The sequence below is a fragment of the Sus scrofa genome, chromosome 3, assembly GCF_000003025.6.
Source record: "Sus scrofa isolate TJ Tabasco breed Duroc chromosome 3, Sscrofa11.1, whole genome shotgun sequence".
NCBI lineage: Eukaryota > Metazoa > Chordata > Mammalia > Artiodactyla > Suidae > Sus > Sus scrofa.
This window is the reverse complement of record NC_010445.4, coordinates 99,885,008-99,896,380: the sequence shown is the minus strand read 5'-3', so window position 1 is coordinate 99,896,380 and position 11,373 is coordinate 99,885,008. Positions and strand designations below refer to the sequence as shown.

Genomic DNA, 11,373 nt, shown 5'->3' with positions numbered 1-11,373 from the left:
TGTACAAACTTGCTCCAGAATCCACAGGAGATTCTGGAGAGGGAGACAACCAGGCGTAAGTCTGGGCCTGTGTAAGACTCCTGCCTAGCAGGCTGTGAAATCAGCATTACCACTCATAAAATGTTCCTTCTCAGTGTCGATGTCATACTTTCCATGGTCATTCTAAAATACATATTAGTTCTATAGATGATTTAAGTGACCCAATAAATCCATCTAAATTAGCTCATGTGGCAAAATGACAGTGACCACAAAGCGCACACATGATAAAGGGCTGGAGGCAATTAGGGATGAGGCAATCAGGGATAAAGCATGGCATCACTGGTGGGGGAATTTAGGTCTATGGTGGCTCTGTCTACCATCTTCTTCGCTTATTTACCAAAGCAAAGTTTTACTTGTGCTTTGTGTCTCTCAGTGACCTTATGTCACCACTGCTTCCCCAGCTTTGATGGGGGGGGGGCAGTACTAAGGCAGAGAAGGGTCTAAAATATGGCACAAATGATCCTATCTAAAAAATGGAAACAGATCATGGACATGGAGAGCAGACCCATGGTTGCCAGTGGGGAGTGGGAAGGAAGTGGGATAGACAGAGAATTTGGGGTTGGTAGATGCAACCTATTACATTCAGAATGGATAAGCATAGGGAGTTCCCACTGTGGTGCAATGGGAACAAATCCAATTAGTATCCGGGAAGATGCAGGTTAGATCCCTGGCCTTGCTCAGTGGGTTGGGGATCCAACGATGTGAGTTGTGGTGTAGGTCACAGACATTGCTCAGATCCTGCACGGCTGTGGCTGTGGCTGCAACTGTGGCTGGCAGCCGCAGCTCCATTCAGCCCCTAGCCTGGGAACTTCCATATGCCCCAAGTGCAGCCCTTAAAAAAAGAGAAAAGAATGGATAAGCATGAGGTCCTACTGTACAGCCCAGGGAACTATATCCAATCTCTTGGGGTAAAACATGATGGAAGACAGTATGAGAAAAAGAATGTATATACATGTATATACATATATATATATATATATATATATATATATATATATATATATGTCACTATGCTACGCAGAAGAAGTTGACACAACACTGTAAATCAATCATACTCCAAAAAAAAAAAAAAATGAGTGAGCTCAAGTCAGGGCACCTCCAGCTTGGGAGACCAGTTGTGACATCAGATAATGGAGGGAGAGGAAGGGTCCTGAGTCAGAGCAGAGCAATGTGGCCTGATACAAAGTTAAAAGTGGAGCTGGCTTAGAAGCTTTCATAGCCTCAGACTATCTTTAGAGTCACTCCCACATTCACCTACATTCTCTGGCCTTTGTTTGCTACTGATGGCTTATACTGAACATTGATTCACGGCCCAGGAGAAGCCCCTCACTGTGCCCAGCACATTCTGACACACCTTCAGTGAGCCCTCCATCGCCAAAAGCCCTTTTTTTTGATCATCATTATTGGGAGATAAGCTTTGACATTTTCCCCATATTAAAAAGGGCACAGCAGAGAGCTGTGGTGGTAGAATTCTATTCTAAGTAAAAGGTTGAAAAATAGAAGAAGCCTTATTTTCAAAATATGCAAAAGTTCATGGTCAGTGTATCTACTTGCTCAGTCATTACAAAGCTTGGGTAGGTGTAACGAGTTTTGAAACAGTCTGTAAGAGCAATAGAAGACCTAGTTCTAGTTCCCTTATGCAGCCATTTATTTCACAAATACTCATGAAGGCCACCTAGACAAATTTTAGAATGACATGATAGGTTCTCTTTTAGTTCCTGAGAATCATCAATAAATTAAAAAGTCTCCAATTTTGAAGACCTTATATTCTAATGGGGAGAAAACACACAAGTAGAAATATCAGATGGTAAAAAGTGTTGTAGCTGGGGGGGGGGGAGAAATGGAAGTATGACAGGAAGTCTGTGTTTGTGTGTGTGTGTGTGTGTGTTTTTGTGTGTGTCAGTGTGTGCACACACGTGGCACTATGATTTTATACTGCATGGTTTAAAGAACACCTCTCTGATGAAGTGACATTCAGTGAAGTCCTGAAGGAAGCAAGGTACCAAGCTCTGGAGGTGTTTGTAGGAAGGGAATTCCAAGTTCTTTGCGTAGGTTGGGAACCACAGAGAAACCAGTGTGCCAAGACAGTGAGGAATGGGGCGAGCAGGGCTTAGGAGCTGGGCACACAGTAGGGATGGACTATAAGAAGCTGGCTTGGACCATGAGGGAGATGGGGACCAGAAGGAGATTCTTATCAAAAGGGTGACATAAGCTTATTTTCCTTATAAAATGACTTGTCTACTAGCTCAGTGAAGAACAGACTGGCAGGGCAAGTGTAGAAATAATGAGGCCCATCCTTGCCTATCATAAAAACAAAACAAAACACGGTTCCAATTCCTGGCAAGTATATACAATGATACGGTAAAGATCTAATGTTTAAAAAGGAAAAAGAAACATTTACAGTGACCTGTTAGATTTGCAACTTAAAACATCTTGGTAACCCATAAGGAACAGAAAGGTTAAGCATTTGCTTAGAGAGTAGTACAGAACACAGATGGCCAACACTGAACAGAGATTCAAAGCTGTGCCTGCTCCAGGCTGACAGAATTAACCACTCCCTTCAAATGACTGCCAAATCTCATCATTCTATTCTTCACAAGCCAAAATGAACTTCCTAAAATGCATATCAGACTTTCACTCCCCTTAAAATTTGTCATTGATTGCCTACTGCCCTGAAAACAAACCCAAACCCCCTCACCAGGCTGTTTAGACCTTTTTAGGATCTGGCCTTTAAGTTTCAGAATATGGAAATTCTCTCTATTCCCTGAACAGGACAACATTTTCTTACCTCCAAGTCACTGCAGATTGTGTTTTCTGTGCCCTAAATTATTTTACTTTTTAGAAGCAAGTTTTAAAATGGCACAACAGCAAATAATGGTTGATTATCTGGGAGAGAAATACTAGGTTCCATTCTTAAACACTTTCTGGAATACCATACTAAATTCTTTACAGGGATCATTGTCTCTAATACCTCCAAGAAGCAGCATTGTCCTATTACACACCTCTTAGGGTTGCCATTTCCAGTAGTTTTGTGAATAGCTCCCCCTGGAGTTGTACAGTGTACAGTGCCCTAGCAAAAACCCTATGTAATAGATACTATTAGCCCATTGTGCAGATGGGGTGACTGAGGCTCAGACAGGTTAAGAACTTGCTGCAAGTCAAATAGATAAGTAAACTCCTGACCCTAAGATTCAAATCCTGGTGTGTCTCTGACACTGACAGAATTCTCTTCTCCATTCTTTCATCCCTGATGGTATGTAAAGTAATCTTTGAGAATGACTGTATTTGGGTTTGGACTAGCCCACTGGAAAACCTCTTGGATTCCATGTGGGTTAGGAGGACCTGGAAACCAAAAGTCTCATGGAAGGTTTCCAACAAGCCTGGTTTTATCCTATGGATCATAGACTCAAACAGACAAGCATCAGTAGCTGTAAAGTAACTGTGGGCTGCGCTGTTCCAAGAGAAAACGCCCCCCCCCCCTGCCTTTTGGCAATTACCTGGCAACCTCTTCTGCAGTTACTCTCAGGGCAATTTTTAGGTCTGCCAAGAAGAAGCCTTGCCCAACCCATATCTCCCAATATGTCATCTGCCACAAGGGTACTGATGTCTATAGGTGGCTGAAGCAGTAAAAAATCCACTCACTGTCAGTGAAAAAGGAAGGGGGCCTCTGATGTTAATTAAAGAATGTCACAATTATGTTCAAACCCAATAGCAGTCTGATTTGTAAAAATCTGTGAACAAAAACCACTGCTATAGCTTATTGGCCATGAATCAACTGGAAAGAACTCTCTGCACTTCAGTTTCTTTCCTTATTAATACCAAATCCAAATGTTTGTGAGGATGTGGGGTAGTAAGTGTCATGTCAATGGCAGTTCCTCCTTTATTTGTTGTCTCCATTCTTTCAGGGTCTTTTCCGTGTCATCAGATTCAAACAGATCTACCTGACTCTCCCCACTGTCTCCTCAAATATATACTTCCATGAAAATTAAGCAGGAAATGGAGGCTCTTGGTATGCTGGCCTGCTGCCTGACCCTCTTACCTCCTGCCCTGATCTACTGAACTCCATAACAAGGGGTAGGCTGATCTTCATGGTGGTTTCAGCTCAACTCTTCCATCCTTTGCCAGCTGTTACTGAAGAATATCCATCACATCATCTAAATGAGCCTTCAGTACAGTACCAAGAAAACCCACAATATCTTTTGCTCACTGTTTATTTTAAAACAAACTGAGCAATCTCGGCACCTCCAGACCACAGATTACAACCTGAATGGCACTGACAAAGGGTGGTGAACAGATATCAAACTATGTGAGCCCAGCCACTTTGCTGAAAGGAGAAGCCATAAAAATGGAAACAGGCACTTGCAAGACCGATCAAACTGCCTCCATAGAGAGCAAGGGAGAGCCTGCCACAGTAGAGGTCCAAAGAATAGTTAGGCAGAAGGGAGACTTGGAGCTGGAGCCCGTTTTGACTACATGAGAAGTCGACTCAGGGAAAAGGAATACCTTGGGCATCCCCACGAGTCCCCTGCTCCAGGCGGCCTAATCTCATTCTGCTGATTGGCAGCTGGGGTTATTCCAAGGAACTCCTTGACTCTCCGTCAGGACCTGGAATCCCCTTCTAGGTGATTCTTGCTGATGGAAAGCCTCAAAGCTAAGCAATTAATCTGTTTCTAAGGCAACATTAAAACAACCATAAATCCATACCCACTACAGAGGCAGCCACTTCCAAACGCTTCCAGACAAAGAGGCGATGCCAGAGGATGACTGTCCTTATCTGAGCATCCATCAAGGGTGCCAATTACTGTTCTGCCCCCAACCTCGGCCATCAGACTGTGACCGCACTTCTAAAAGGAGCTTGCTCGGGCTCCAAGTGACTCTCTGCTATTGCTTGTTATTTTTTTTTTCCTTCAAAGAGAGAGTTTCGTTTTTGCTGCCTGATAAATGAAGACAGGTCCTCCAGGAGACAAGCGGTGAGACATCACGTAAGGGGCTTGAGCCCTCTGGCCTAAAGTTACAAGACTAGAGTCAGGATCTTGTCTCATGTCAGAAAACACCCACCTCATTCATCAAAGGAAGCAACTCGGGTAATGGTCAGGCAATGTAACCAGAAAAGAAAGATGGGTTGAGGATTTAGGATAATGAAAATGCTGTTAAAGAATCATGAGACACTTTCCCCTACTTTGTTCTACATAGAACTTAATAATTTTTACACGCTATCTAATTTCTTTAATGGTTCTACTTATTGTCTCAATCTCTCTAATGGATGTCAGCTCTGTAGGGATAGGGATTTCTGTCTCTTTTGTTCACTGAGCTATCCCAGTTCCTAGAGCAGAGTCTAGCATGTGGAAAATGCATAGCACCTGCTTTTACTAAATGAATAAAATACTTCTTATCGGGTCATGTGCTGATTCACCAAATCTCTAATAATGACTCAGAGTTTAGGTGGTGGACCTAGGCACATGCATTTAGAAATGGTCCCTATGTGAAAGAGATGCCCCTAAAATGAAGCAAAGGCTAGTATTAGCCTTAAAATTCAATGTCAATGTTGGGTGAAGAACAATCATGATTCAGGCTCATGCAGAGAGAACCCCAGGCTAGAAAACCAGGATCTCCAGCATCAAGAAAGGGGCTAGGACACTGACATTTTCCCCCAGCACCTGGGTGTGGGTCCTCATATACCAGCCTGGCTGGCTGATTTCTTCTGGAATGCCAAGATCATCTGCTCAGTGGAGAACATCTGCATATTTTAAACATCCTTAAAGGAGCATATTTTCTTCTTTTTTAAGGGCAATAAAAATATATCTAGTCAAACACGAACCAACAAATCACCTCTATTACAGAGACTCCTAAAACGGAAAGATCATTAAGAATTTAAATATATTGCCTCAGCATACTGACACAGAAATATGAGTAGAAGGAAGAAAGCTGGAGAATAAAGAGAATCTTCTAATAGTAAATAAGTAAGGAAGAATTTGAAGGGAAGACACTCTCGTAACCCTGGGCTCCAGGTAGAATGAGGCTGGAGTGACCTCAGATTGGTCCTGCCAGGACCAAGGGCAGCAGAAGGGCCTCACTCAGGGGCCTTTATGACCATTACAACTGCCACCACTGACCAAGCACTTGCTCTGTCTCAGATGCTCCATTGATTCCTCTGCATTCACTATCCTTGACCTTTCTGACAATATTCCAAGGAGGTATTATCGTTCCCTTTCTGCAAATGAGAAAAACAAATGGTTCCTAAAAGTGAACTGGCTGAAATCACACAAACATAAGTGGACAGCTAGGATTTTAATCTAGGTGCTTTGTGTGATAATCATAATGCTTTCCAAAATGGCAGCACCTTTTCTCTTGTTTTCCCCACAGAGGTTAACAATACTGTTCTGTCTTAGCAAAGAGCTCCTTATTTAGGTACTTCTGCAGAATAACCATCCATGCCACCCCTCCTTCCCATCTGAATGAATGTGTGTAGTTATATCTCATCAAGAGCCTTTCATGCTTCCCTCTCCAGTCTCATGCCTCCCCAGCCCCCAAGGAAGGATTTTGTAAGCACTCCAATTTATCATGCAGCAAGTGAAAGATGATCCATCTAGGGGATCATCAGCTAAAATCTGGGGCCTGAAATCCCTCCAAGGTCATGTAATAATCTCAAGGTTTTTCCCTCCATTGAGGAGAAAAGAAAATCGAGAATGAAATCCTAGCAGTGAGGGGGGGAAAAAAAAACTAACTAAAAACTGAAATAAAAGAGGAAAATGCATAAAGCTGGAGAGAATTACACTGAATTTTAGCATGACAAGTAAATTAATACTTGGCTCTGATAACAATAAACCAATATTTGTTCAAGAATCTCAGTGCAGCCCACAAATCTACTGTCTTGGGGTCAACATATTTAAAAAAAAAATTGTTTTAACTGGTAAGTCATCCAAAGGAATGGAAAAACAACACATTCATTCATGGCTTTGTCTGCCAAGCTTTTCTTAACTACTCATATGGGCCAGATACTGTGTTACAAAGACGAATAAGATAATATCCCCAAAGAAGTTCACATTCCAGTGGGACATTATATGAGTCAAGGAGGGAGTCCTCTTTCTGGAAGACAGAACTCTTCCATTACTGGGGAATCACGAACGAAAAGAGACTTTACATGCATTTGGGCAGTGAGACCTGAGTATACCTGGATGTTCTCAATGTGGTCCCCTCTTTCCCAGGTTAACATACCTGAGGCCTTGGGGTCATACAAGTAGGTTTCTAGAAACCTCAACCTGCTCAGCCTATAGTCCTGCAACCAAAAGATTTCAAATGTAGAGAACTCCCTGGAGGAGGGGTTTGGATCATCTCTTCTGTCCTCTGAATCTTTGCGGGGGGCCTCGTGTTGGACAATAACAACTATTTAAGGTAAAAATGTGTTCACCATCCACCCTGAAAAGAAAGAGCAGTCTTTGATGTTCGACCTTATACACTGAAAAAAAAATGAGGTTATGTGAATTCATGTATTTCTGGGTCACCAAAAATGATGTCCTACCTAAAAATATTTTCCACACTAGTTTGTTGACATTTCGCCTTCAGACACTTGTTTAAGAACAGCCCTCCCTGTATTTCTACTTCTAGAGAGTGGACCATTCCTTTATTCCTCAGGCACTTATAGAGTGGCTTCTATGTGCAAAGCACCAAGTCACACACTGTGGGGATGACAAAGATGGTTGATTTATGGCCCCCGTATCTGATGAGTTTATGGTCTTCAGGTGATAGTCACTCAAATGGCCATGAACAGGAGAAAGAATATGAAAAACTGCATAAGAGGAAGGGACTGGAAAGATGACAGAAGCCAGAGAGAGCGAGGACATTCCAGAAGGAAGAAATAACATGACTAAAGGCATAGAACAATGTCTCTTCAAATTCACTTCACCAGAGCATCATCCGGGAAACTCATTCAAGTGCAGATAACCAGAACCTATCATCACATATGCAGTAGTACCAAAGAGGAACCCCCACATTTGAATTTTAACAAGCACCTCGGATGATTTGGATGGAGGTGATCTTGGCATGAAGGTTAGGAAGGCAAAAAGGCAGAACTGGACAAGAGGGCAGAACTGGCATAAAGGGCATGAGGCATGTTTAAAGCAGAAGGCAAAAAAGGTCCTTGATGGAAGGTAGTACCTAAAAATTAGATGTCAGCATTTATTGTAATATCACTAAGAGGTTGATGAGAAATAACATATCAGATGGGCTCATTTTCACAGATTTTTATGCTTCAGACAGCACCAAAATACAAAGCCCCTTGGTGAGTGTGTGGAGAGGTAAGAGAGAAGAGGGCAGAGAAAAGTGGACCCTAGTAGGAGATCAACAGAGGCCCCCCAAAGGGGAGATTACATCACTGAGAGTCATTTATGTGTACTTCATGATTTTGCCAAGGGTTTATTCTACTTCCCTTAAGTAGAAACAGCTAAGGATGCTAGGACACTAGAGAGACACATAACAAAGAACCAGATACATGGGAGTCTTCAGAGACTTCTAACCAGGTTCCATCCACAAGTTCTGAGCAGAGGTCGACAAGATGCAGAAACATAAACCCCAAACTGGAAGCCTTAGGTGGTGGGAAGCTTTACTTTTTCAATTAGAGTATTTTTTTTTTTTTTTTTTTATGGAGCTTCACCCACCCCACTTGTTCCCTTCAACTCAAGAGTAAATCTTTGCAGTCACTCTTTTTACTTTCTAGTCAGCCTCTTGGGACAGGGGATGTTTGATACAGAATCCATTTCCAAGCTATGTGATAGGAACATGCAGAATGCCTTTACAAAAAAAAAAAAAATCTTTTTTAACAAGGAAAATGCTGGTTATGTGAGCAGAGGCAGATGAATTTCATCAGTTTTTTCCCTGAGTCATTAAGCTTCATATTCAGGTAGATTGCTTTTTGGGGGAATGGAAACCTATCAGCTTGAAGTTCTTTAAGTCTTTTAAATTTCCCTGCATCATCAGAAAGCACAATCCTTCAAAGGATAAGATGCTCTTGAACAGAACAGAAGTAGGAAATCAAATTTTTTTTTTCAAAACTCAAATTGATAGATGCTCACATACTGGTGATCTTTCATCAATATTCTATGTTACAATTTTCTAAAGCTCCAGACAATTTACACAGCGACAGGTACCAAGTGCGTATGTATACAGAAAAAATCCATTTTTAAAATGGAAGCAGCTTAGAAAAGAACTAATCAAATTTTTTGTTTAGAGAAATAAATTGAGTAGCTTTGGGTAAAGGAAAATTTTTTGTTTAGAGAAATAAATTGAGTAGCTTTGGGTAAAGGAAAATATGGAATTTTTTTTTTTTTTTTTTGTCTTTTTGCTATTTCTTGGACCGCTCCTGCGGCATATGGAGATTCCCAGGCTAGGGGTCCAATTGGAGCTGTAGCCACCGGCCTACACCAGAGCCACAGCAACGTGGGATCCGAGCCACATCTGCAACCTACACCACAGCTCACGGCAACGCCGGATCGTTAACCCACTGAGCAAGGGCAGGGACCGAACCCGCAACCTTATGGTTCCTAGTCGAATTCGTTAACCACTGCGCCACGACGGGAACTCTGGAAAATATGGAATTTTATAGAGATCTCTGAGTTCAGTTTATGAAACATACAGCTAGCTTCTCTACCAGGTAAGGCAAACACTAAATGTCTATTATGTATCTGGCAAAGTGCAAGGTACTGGGGCTAGAACCATGAACTAAACAGACATGATCTCTCTCTCCCTGAAATTTATTATCTAGCTGGGAAGACAGATGACAGATGTGAATTTAAATTGTTACAAAAAGAAATGTTTCTTCAAACTGTGACAGAAAGAAGCATTTATTAACTGAGAGATGCTATGAAGGCAAAGCACAGTCCTGTAAGAGTAAGTAATAGAGGACCTAACCTCCTAGGGTATTAGGGAAGGGTTTGCTGACGAAATAACATCTGAGCTGAAATTTTTTAAAAGACACTCAGCAGGAAGCCAGGCCAAAGACTGCTGGAGTGCAAGGCCTTAGGTTGACTCTTTTGCAATCGCCCTTCTCTATAATGGGATTACTCACAGATCTATCTTCTTAGATATGTTGGGGTATGAAATCATGTTTGGAAAATACTAAAAACAGCTTCTGTAATTTATGAGAATCATCCCCTGTGAGGTCAGTCATACAAGTGAAGTTAACTGCATTCTACCATGCTGCTTGGAGCAATGCGGTACCCAGAAGGGTTGTTGGTCCAAGGATCAAAAGAAATGAGTGTTGGTCTCGGGTTCCACTAGCCAGTCATGTGGCCTTGGACAAGTCTTTTCCCCTTTCTCACCTCGATCTGTAAAATTGAGGAATTCTGCTGACAATCTCAATCTATGATATTCTAATCCCTCACTTTGCCATTCAAGGTCATCATGCCTAATACATCACCTGTCTACCTTTCCAGGTTTACTATTCCTAGTAGACAACTAAATTATTCAATAAAAATTACCTGACTATACACCCTGTTCTCTTTTCTCACGCTTTTAATGCTCAGAAGGTCTCTAAAAGTCATCTAACTTTGCCTTTTTCCCACATGAAAACTCAGGCCATGATAACTTAAAAAATTTTTCCAAAGCCACACATCCCAGAAGTGATAGAGCTTGGCTCTAAAACAAGGTCTCTGAGTTTCTAGGCCAGCTCTCTTCCCAGGATACCAACTCCAATTGCCAGGGTTCCTGCAGCCCCCCTATGATGGCCTATGTATCTAACTGTCTGTGTCTTAGAGGGGCAAACACATGGCTAAGAGGTCAAAGAGCCCACCACTGTTTTTACAATGCCTATTTAATCTTTAATACATTTAAAATAATTGAAAAAATTTCAAAAAGAGTATGTCACCACATGTGAAAATTAAATATTCAAATTTCAGTGTCAGTAAATAATGTTTGATGGACCACAGCATGTTCATTCATTTAAGGATTGTCAAGGGCGGCTTTCATGCTCCAACTGCAGTGTTGAGTAATTGTGACAGACCTGTGGTCCCTAAAGCCCCAAATCTTTACTATGCGGTCCTTTAAAAAACAGTTTTGTGACCTTTGGTATATGTCATTATGCATGTCCTTATCTTCCAGCTCTCCATGGTGATCTGCCAGTGAGCATGTCCATAGGCAGAAATGGCACTCTCTCACTGGCCATCTCTCAAGCAGTAAGGGCCAGACCTTATTGAGCACTCAATAAAGTTCCAAGTGTTTTACCAATATTAATGTACTATTCTTCAATAACCTCATAAGGCTCTTTACTATTACTTTCCCCATTTAATAGATGAAGAAAAGAAGGCACGGAGAAGCTAAGGTTCTCGCACAATGTTAAATATA

At 41.7% G+C, this 11,373-nt stretch overlaps 1 protein-coding gene across 27 annotated transcripts in view; it reads right to left on the bottom strand.

Moving 5' to 3' along the window:
- SLC8A1 (solute carrier family 8 member A1) overlaps nucleotides 1–11,373 on the bottom strand; it is a 433,804-nt gene that overhangs the window by 360,926 nt on the left and 61,505 nt on the right. The gene's annotated exons all lie outside the window — the stretch shown is intronic.